Genomic DNA, 10,271 nt, shown 5'->3' with positions numbered 1-10,271 from the left:
GATGCTTGTGGAGTAGTTATGCTTTAAAAATAGCGGAATATCCTTCTGCAGAAACAAACATACTTTATCTCAGCTGGGCACTGCTTTTATCGGAATTCTGTAGCCTTGCTGTTTGAGATTGGGTCATGCCCTGTGAAAGGATGACTGTCTTCTAACAGTGTGATTTCAAACGTTTTCATTTGTGAGACAACATCTAAGTTTGATCCCTGCAACATTCAAGAACCTCTAGAACCCTTATTTCTGTGGTTAGCACTGTGATTGATAAAGTCTTTCTGTGATGGCACCACAGTTTACTTTAATGCACACAGACTTCCTTTAAAGATGATGAAGATTTTCCAAGGTATTTTTTGTACAATTCCTTGCCCTGTTTGCCCTTCTCTAGAAACACATGACTTGGTTTTCAGGCTGTGGGTAACAGGCCCACACATAGCCTTGTGCTTGGCTCAGGTGAACAGTGGTGGACCTGGCCTGCACAACTCAAGGGCCAGACCATGGACCTTGGCTTGGAGGGCTCAGCTGGGAACGGCTGTCCAGTGAGCCAGGCCCAGGTGGAAACTCTGCCCCGCTCTGGGTGGACAGTTCATCCCTCCTTGGAGGTTAGGGTCTGCCTTTCATGGCTGGGGATGCGGGGGAGGCACTCAGCTGAACACCTCCACTTGGGGTGTCCCTGCTGCAGTAACCTTGCCTCTGGCAATGAGCAGCTGGTTCTCCCTGCTCTGTTCAACAATTGACTGCAGAACTAAAGAGGCCTTGGTTATGCCCTAATACCTCTGGAAAAACCTTACTGTTCCTTGCTGGACTGCAAATCAACAAGCCCTGAAGCAGCTACAATTACATTTAAATCCATACATGGAAAAACTCTAGGGCTACAGTTCTGGAAAAATAGGGGAAACAAGCAAAACACTGACCTTCATACAGAGAAAAGAAAAAGACAAACCACAAAACATCCAAACCTGAAATTATTTTATCCCTGCCCCGCTCTGGGCTGAGAGAGCTGTAAGAGGAATAGACAGGTACCAGTAGTCCCTCCCTGCCCATACAGGGTTGTGCCTTGCAATCTGGCTATACCACTTTCTCATCAAGGGGAACTGGTGTCTGAGAATGGAAGGATAGGTTGGACCATGATAAATCCCAGTGTAACTTCAGTGCGGATTTAGCCACCAATTAGACAATACTCTCTGAAGCAAGCTAAAAAAAAAAAAAAAAAAAAATTTAGGTAAATAATGAAGTCTCAAGGAAATTATATTTAAGGGCTAATGGAATAATTTTGGACATCAAATTGATAATCAGATGACAGCTTTGGGCCCTAAAACAGATGCTTTCTTGTGAACAACTGTAGCACCTCTGATCTCTCCTGCCAGAGCTGAATAACCAAATGCTGCAAGATGCAGTGGTGGTGGCATCAGCAATCAGCATCTTGAAAACAAATCCATGCAGACAGAGCAGTGCCTGTGCAGGTGCCCACCTGCAGGCAAGTAGCCTTGATTTGAATAATACAAATGGGTCAAACTTTGCCTCCTCTTCAACTAATAAGGCTCAACATTCACTCTTAAATGAATCTCTGTCCCTCACAATTTGCCCAGACTTCTCTTGTAGCTGGCACCATACTATATTGGTCTATCCAGGACCTGGCTTTCAGGTTCTGGAAACCAAGAAATGCAGCCTAAGAGTCTACTAGGGAATCACAGAAAGAGAGAGGGATGAGAAAACCAAGAGCAACACAATGGTTATAGGCAGGTTGGAGAGGTAAAACAATCAGCACAGATGAGGCACAGAGTCTGCAGAGACAAGTGCTCTGACCAGAAGCCTGGTGACTTAATGCAGGGCCCTTGTAATCAGGGGCAGAGACAGGGGCAGGCATTAGAAAACACACACAGTGAAATTGCAGATCAAACACCTCACTCCACACCAGAAAATGAGGAAGGGACAAGCTCTGTCAATTTCAGGGCTTCCCTCAGCCAACCTGTGCTGTTAATCAGTGATCATTTACCACAATTAGCCACTCTAACAGACAAGCACTGGCACCTCTGCTGGACCAGTGCCCTCGAGTCTGTGCCAGATAACTAGGAGGCTGCTGTCAGTCCAGGATTTCTGGGGATGTTGCTCACAACCCCACTCATTTGCACACTGTTTTGAGGTCAGTACCTCCTGGCTCAAAGAAGCTTACCCTGCTGCAATTTCCAAAGCACAAGCAGATCAGAAGGCACAAAACATTCCCAGCAGCAAGGACATGTCGATCTTGCCAACCCCGCTTCAAACTGCCTAAGTGGAAACAAATTAATCCAGTCACATGGTCACTACATAGCCTTGCATTGAAGGTCCTGCTCCCATATTTTTCTGTCACACAGGAATGGCTTGGTGTCCTCTGATGAAGCCGTCTCCCCAGCAAAACATGGAGCAGAGCTGATAGCAAGTCTTCTATGACTGACTCTCAATCTCATAAGCCACTGTCCCCACCAGCAACCCCCAACATCTCCAGTCCAGAAAAAACTCAGGGAGGCTGAGATTGCCATCTGACAGTGTCTCAGCACGGCTGCAACAAAGGTGTGGAAATTATACTCATCTATTGTATTATTATTATACTCATCATTCTGGACATGCCAGAATTAAAGACACTCCATCAGAACTGCTACATGAAAGGAGACTGCTTCAGTTGCCTGGGTGGCACATTTTTTTCTGCACTCTCCTGCTTCAACTTCCCAGTCTTTGGCCCCTACTGGCACCTCCTCTTGCTAACTCCCCATCAATCATTCCTGCCACAGGACTTGCTGTCACTCCTGTATTAGTGCTGTCTACAATGGCTTGTCATATTTGTTCTCTAGAAACATTTAACACCTTTTTCAGGCTTCTTTGGGTTACAGGTGAACATTTTTAGGATTTTTTCAGTCTTTTAAAGTTTGTAACTGTGGTGTGTCAACAATTCAGGTCATAAACTTTAACCTGCATCCTGCTAAAACCTGTCCAAGATCTCAGTTTTATCTGTCTGTTAGAGGGAGCTGCTTGAGTTTCTGTTAATTATAAATATCCTTCTAGGTGTCTGACAAGTTTTATAAGTGTTGGCACAAAAATTAAACAGTGTCAAGCACCACGCTACTAAAACAGGGACTTTAGTTCTGGCAATTCCTTTTTAACACAAACACGGACATTTGCTGCTGGGCACGGACCACTTCATGATTTTCCTGGCTAGTTAACTCACTGTTAGACTGGAGGCTGCTGCCCTCTTGCTTTCTGACTGAGGATAGCAGAACCTGCCCCTGACTTTAGAAAGGCTTTCAGGAACTGCCCAGACACTGGATGTGCTATTGCTGTGGTTTAAAAATTATTTTAAGAGAAACGACACGCTGTAGTTATGCAAAGATGTTTATGCTTCAACTATATGGTTCATGGATTTTAAAAGCTTGTTCCATCTTTCTTTAAGTAATCCTCCTCTGAAATGATAATCAGTTTGGGGAAGAAAACTGATGGCAGTATGATGCGGTCCTGAGGGCACAGGTTTCTAAGACTGCTCTCCCAAGGTTGCTGAGGACGCTTTTGCCAGCATTTCTTGCTGGGTCTCGCAGGCCAGGGGGGTGGTCCAGCCCATGGAGCAGCAGGCAGCATTGCTGGGAGGAGCGGCAGAAAGGTGTGGGGTGCTGCTCTGCAGGTGCCATTCCCCCCCAGAAGGGGGTATGTACCGGGGGAGCATTGGCAAGCTGTGCCCTGCTTGCACAGGAAAGGGTGCAAGGGACCCAGGCCCCTGCAGGGGGAAGGTTGGCAGGGGGAGTTTAGCTCTCTGAAATTTGCCTGCAAAGGGACACAGGGCAGCCCAAGGCATGGCCCAGCAGCCAGTCTCAGTGGTGCTTGGCTTGAGGTGAGCTGGGGTGTGCTGGTTTCTGCTGGGATAGAATGAATTTTTTTCACAGTGGCTAGAATGGGGCTGTGTTTTGGGTTTGTGCTTCACACAGGGTTGATAATATAGAGATGTTTTAGTTATTCTTGAGCAGGGCTTACACAGAGTCAAGGCCTTTTCTGCTTTTTGTACTACCATGCTGGGAAGGATGTTGGAGGTACATGGGAGGTTGAACTGGCCACAGGGATATTCCAGACCATTTGACAAAGTGCTCTGCATTTAAATCTGAGTGCAAGAAGGAGGAAGAGACATTTGGAGTGATGGCATTTGTGTCCCTAAGTCACCGTGAGGTGGGAGGGGGCCCTGGAGATGGCTGAAGAGCTGCCTGCCCAGGAGAAGTGGTGAATAAATTCTTTGGAGGATTTTACCTATGTGCTCTTTAAATTTGCTTTTGTTTTCCATATTTTACTGTCTTTATCTCAAACCAAGAGTCTTCTAGGTTTTGCTGTTCCCTCTCCCCAGTCCCACTGGTGGGGCAGTGAGTAAGTGGCTGTGTGTGGCACTTGGTGGCCAGATGGGGTTAAACCAAGACATGGAGGAACAATGTTTCACACAGCCATGACATTTGACAGCACAGGCGCCAAGCCACAGCATTCAGCAGCGGAGAACAAAGCCAAGCACTACTCCAGGGCCAGTTCCAGGGGTGCTGAGAGTTGTGCAACCTTGATGGCAAAGTTCTGCCTGCCCTGAGGAAAGTGTGACAACTGTCATGTCTAGTAAGAGCCTGAAATTCATGGCCCAGCATGGCTAAAGGCCAGGCCCCACAGCACTCTGCATGGGGGCACAGTGATGCACTGTGGTGGCACAACCCCAGACAGACACCAGGTGTCTTGTTTGGGATGCAGGTGGGGAGCAAAGCCCTCAAGAGCCCAAGGGCCAGGCCCTGCATGCATGAGCACAGCGAATTTGGCAGGGCAGAGTCTGCATGCATTGAAGACTAGGTCCCAGACTGGATGGCTTAAGGGGGACCTGAGGTGGAAGGAACTGCAGAACAAATCTCTCCTGTGCAGCTAGACGGCTTAGTCCTTCTGTCCTCTATACACTAGTATGTTTAACAAAACACAGCACAGAGCTTTCTCCACTGCAGCTCCACCCTGCTTGCTCAAGACCACAACAGGGGTCCACTCAGTCCACTCATGACATTCAGAGCTGTGGTGCACACACAGAGGCCCATCTCGAGTCTCCCTGCTCCTGCTGGGTGACTGGCCTCACTCCCTCACCTGCTGCACTCAGCACATCTTTCTTACCTCCAAGTTTCTACTCCTCACACAGCTGCTGCCAGTTCCTCTGTCTTCCTCCCTCTTCCTGACACCTATCTGCTCATGGCTTCACAACCTCTGGATCTGCTGCCATTACCACCCAGGGCGGCCACCTGCACACAGCCTCACCCTCAACACACACATCACCTATCAGGGTAGCTATGGCAGCATCCAAAAAGATAAAGGCTCGTCTGTCTCTGTTCCGGAGTACAGACCCACAGACCCATTCTGGGTCTCTGTGCTACAGCACTGTGGCTTGCACCCGGGTATTCACAAACCACAATCTCAACCACTACACTGCAGCACATAAAGAGACCCATCTCTCCAAACAGCCTCAGAACAGCCATGCACATGGAAGATGCCACAAGGTTACATCTCAGGTAACCCACAGGTGAAAGACACAGACTCACTTTGCAAAACTGCATACTTGATGCTCTGCAAACCTCAGCTCTGCCTATAAGGTGGTGGCACAGTCTGAAAAGCAGCCCTTCACGGGGCCAGCACTGCTACCTTGCTAGCCATGGCCCCCAAGGAACATCAGAGATGACCATTTTGCACAGGAGCAGGGCAAGAGAAACTCAGGGACTTCACCAGCACCTCTGAAATTTAGCAAACAACAGCTCCAAAGAGGATCTTTTCTCACAATCAAGACAGGGCAATCAAAGTAGAAAAACAACAAAAGCAAGAGATTGCTAAGCAGCAACAGCTTGTTCCAAGGATCTTCTCAAGTGGCCCAAGGTGACCCACACAGCCCAGGAAAACATGGGCTATGGATGATGGCACTAGAAACCAGGCAACCCCTCCAGCAGTGCCCTCCAGCTCATCCTTCCCCTTCCTTTTCCTCCTCCTCTGCTGCACACCCAGCACCTTTGCTGGGCTGGCTCAACACAGAGCCACTGCAGGCAGGGCCTCTCCTTCTGAGGGACAGCTCTCCTACCCCAGGAACTCCTGCTTACAAGTCAGACAGTGTCCCTGCTGCACAGTCAGCATGGATAAAAACAGCAATCCAGCAGTGTCAGAGCTTGAACAGGCAATTTTGTCTGTGCTTGAACTTAAAACAGGCACACAGCACATATGCAATATGACCACATGGAGACTAAGAATCCCTTCTTCTTCCTCCATGATCCAAAGGGCACACAAAACATTCAGAAGTAGTCTCAGCTGTGACCAGCCAATGCCAATGCACATCTACACTCACCAGCCCTGTTCATAATGTGGCCAGGGCACAGTCCTTTTGTATGTGTTTCCATGGATGCATTAGAATCGACCTTGAGAAATTTGAGACTATCATTTTCCTGAAAATCACCTCAGAAGATGGACAGGAAGAGGATGGGTATGTGAACATGAAACTCAACCTCCAACAAAAGGATGTGGCTTGGTATGACCTTGGCCTATGTAGGCTACAGTAGTCTGCCATGCAACCTTTTTGCCTTGTCCAGCAGTTCTGCATCTATCCAACCCCTCAGAGCCATGTGCACCACAATGATGGCAGAAAAGCTCTGCAACACCCTAATGCTCATAATGATCCACTTGCCTTTTCCTCAGGAGTTCTGGTCCTTATGGGCCTTGCAGTAACTGTTATCCAACAGGACAGACTTCATTGCATGCTGAGACTCCTGTGTTTTATCTGCAAAGATGCCATAACTGTAAAGAATGACATGTAGACTTTTAGAGGAGCCTCTATAGTCTTTTCCTCATTATTCCAGGCAGGTCCTTCTCTCATCCTTTCAGAGACTTTGCAGCTGGTGCACCGAGCTTCAAAGAATCAGAAGACGTGATTGCCACCTGCCAGAAGAAAAAAGACACAGGAATTCTCTACCTATTGGAATCACTCATTGTTGAGATCTCATGCACCACAGAAATGCAGAAGTCTCATTTAAAGCTTTGATGTTTAAAAGCATTCAAGGTTCTCTTCTCCATTGTCTGCCTGCCCATCTCCCTACCCTGAGGCTATCAGGGGTTCTTATGCCTGCTGCAGCATCAAAGAAAATGAGGGGAGTAGCCCTGCACTGTCACTCGCAGCAGTTGTGGATACCTGCCCAGCAGGTGCAGGTTTTAGTCCTGTGCTTTCCAACGAACCATAACCATGGTGTACTTGGGGCACTGTGAGAAGAAGTTGCTCTCACAGCTGTGTCATGTGCCTTTCTCACAGCACAGAATTTCAATCAGACCTTTTACTGGGGGTGTATCTGATTACCAAGCTGCATGAGGTCTTTGTTGTGAAACTCGTTTGGTCTAGAATTTTGTCTGTCCTGGAAATGCAAGCCTGCAGGAGACTGTGCCCTGGGTGAACATGTCCATTCACCTGCTCGGACTGGCATGCAGCCAACAGCAGCCTTTGCAAACCAAACCCCGCCTTAAACCTTTGTGCAATTTCTGGAAATTATACCACTTTTAATTTTTTTTATATAACTTTGGTCAGGGATTTGTTTGCCTTTGCCCAGGGGGAAGGGCATTGAAGTTTCTCTTCAAACGATCCTGTTTCCCAGGCACGTCTCCATGATCCAAACATCTATGGATTTCGAGTAGCCAGAAGATACACAGGAGATAAACCATAACTACTAATGACCATTAAGAACATTAATTAATGCACATCTAGTGCAGTTGGAGACATCTGGGCTGGGAAAAGCTTGTTAGGAGAAACAAAGAATGAAGATGCAATTAGCATCAAAGGTGATCAATAGCCAATAAGAAATTGAATACTAAGAATTGTGTCATTTAAGACCTATGAATGTGAATTTCTTTGGGGTTTAATGTATAAATATGTGAAAAGTCTGGTAAAAACCATGTGTGATTTTCACTGCACAATCCAGGCATGTGTGGATGAAATAATTTCTGTTGCGTATCGTGGTTGGAAAAACACCCTGGGCAGAATAAAGTAATGCCTTGATGCTCTAACCCTGAAAACATGTTGAAGAGTTTCTGTTTTTCCCACAGTTTCTGTGACACTACCCCATCACACTTCATGCCTGTACTTCTCTATGCTTCTTGCTTCTCAAGGCCTTCACACCTGGGCCCTATTTCTCTCACTACATCATTGTGTTAGCACTGCAAATATCTCATTTGACATAGAATAAGTGTGTCCAACAATTCTCTGTACAAAATTATGGCCACATTTGACCAAGAGAAGGAAAAGTAAAAAAAAATTTAAAAAAAAAATTTAAAAAAGTAAGACCTGCTTTTCAAGGATGAGGATAGTGCTGTGGGCAGTGATGTAGGTACTGTTTACAAGGCCTCAGGAAGCTTGCTCTGTACAAACTTCTCTCAGCCTACAACCTTGTTTTATTTATTTTAGCCATGACAGCTAGATTTAGCACAATTAAGTACAAAAATGTCAAAAAACTATGAACAAAGAACCTTTAAAGAGAGTGCTTCAGCTCTAAGCTGGCTGCAGCTCACATATCCCCTCCTAGCAGTTGAAGACAGTGTTATAACAATATTCATATTCTAGAGGCCACTTAGGAGATTCACAACTGTATTATGATTTTGCAATATATTGGAAATGCTACAGTCTGCAAAATTTAATGTGCATGTTTATTGTAACTGCCATATCACCCTGCTAAATGGAAAGGCTTTGTAAATTAAAATAGCCTCAAATGAATGAACTTTGTATTAAATATTGGACCCGCCATGTGTGGATTTTCTAAAAATGCTTTGTCAGACGATACTGGACTCTGGTGGCAAGCAGTCTGTGGAGGCTGTAGCAATCACAGAAGAAGGTGGGAGCCCCTTGCAGGCCCCTTGCTGAGCCCTGTGAGGTTCAGCAGCTCCACCTCTGTCCTGGCATGTGCCCCTCTGTGGGGCCAGCCTCTGGCTTTGGCAGACCTCCACTATCCAGTGACCACACAGCTTGGCCTGATGCTGCTTCCAGTCTGGCTCCCAGAAGTGACCATCTACAGAGAGAGGAATGCTGTTGTGCGCAACACGCAGGGTGGCAGAGTCCCTTGATACAGGATGCTGAGCAGTTTTCTATCACTAGTAACCACCTGCGTGGGGAGCAAACCAGCCATGTGCTTGGAACACTGGACAACACATTGAAAGCTGAAGCTGTAGGCCTACAGCTGTCAAGAAGGCAGAAGTGCCCAAGGTGCCTATGCAGATGCACACCACCTGGAGATTGGCAGCAACCTGGATACGGGCTGGGCAAGCATAGCCCTCCTGAGAAGGGCTGCAGCCCCATGGCAGTGCAGGCAGGCACCCACCAGCACCTCCTTGATGGAACATGCACCTGCGGAGTGTTTTTTGTACAAGGTGACAAGAGAGAGCTCCAGCTGCAGAACTAAATTCAGTGGGTTTTGGTACCCTGAAATTGAGGCATTTAAATGGATTAATTAAACATCTGCAGGAGTATTGCATACAGTTCTGGTGCCCCAACCTAAGAAAGACATGGAACTATTGGAACAAGTCCAGAGGAGGTGCACAAAGTTGCTGAAAGGACTGGAGCACTTTCCCTATGAAGACAGGCTGAGAAAGTTAGGGCTGTTCAACCTGAAGAAAACAAAGTTGTATGGAAACCTCATTGCAACCAGCATCTGAAGGGTTGTATGGGGAAGACAAAAGGCATTGTCAGGAGCTGTAGCAGCAGGACAAGGATAATCAGGTACCAACTGAAAGAGGGGAAAGTTAGCTTAGATATTAAGAGGAAATTTTTTGCTGTGAAGATGATGAGATGCAGTGACAGGCTGCCTAGGGAGGCTGTGGATGCCCCAGCCCTGGCAGCATTCATGGCCAGGCTGGATAAGGCCTTGAGTAACTTGTTCTAGTGGGAGGTATCCCTGACCATGGCAGAGGGGCTTGGGACTAGATGATCACGAAGGTCCTTTCTAACCCCTTAACATTCTATGATTCTCTGCAGAAGAGAATTTGACGCTCTAACGGAGCTGTTATTCCTCAGCCGCTCCCTCTGGAAGGCGACTTTGGCTGCTGCCTTGTGACAGGACTGAGACTTCAGCGGTTCCGCGGCAAGACGGCACGGCGGCCTGAGGCGGCACGGGCGCGGCCGGATGCCAGCCCCCGCCGAGCCCAGCCCGGCTCCCGCGGCCCAGGGCACACGTGGCCCTTCCCGGGAGCGGCACGGCACGGGGCTGCGCAGGCGCCCGGGGCCGGAGCGAGCGGGGGGAGGC

Source organism: Passer montanus, unplaced genomic scaffold (genome assembly GCF_014805655.1).
Source record: "Passer montanus isolate IOZ18808 unplaced genomic scaffold, ASM1480565v1 scaffold84, whole genome shotgun sequence".
Taxonomy (NCBI): domain Eukaryota; kingdom Metazoa; phylum Chordata; class Aves; order Passeriformes; family Passeridae; genus Passer; species Passer montanus.
The sequence above is the reverse complement of the archived record's forward strand: the minus strand, read 5'-3'. Positions refer to the sequence as shown.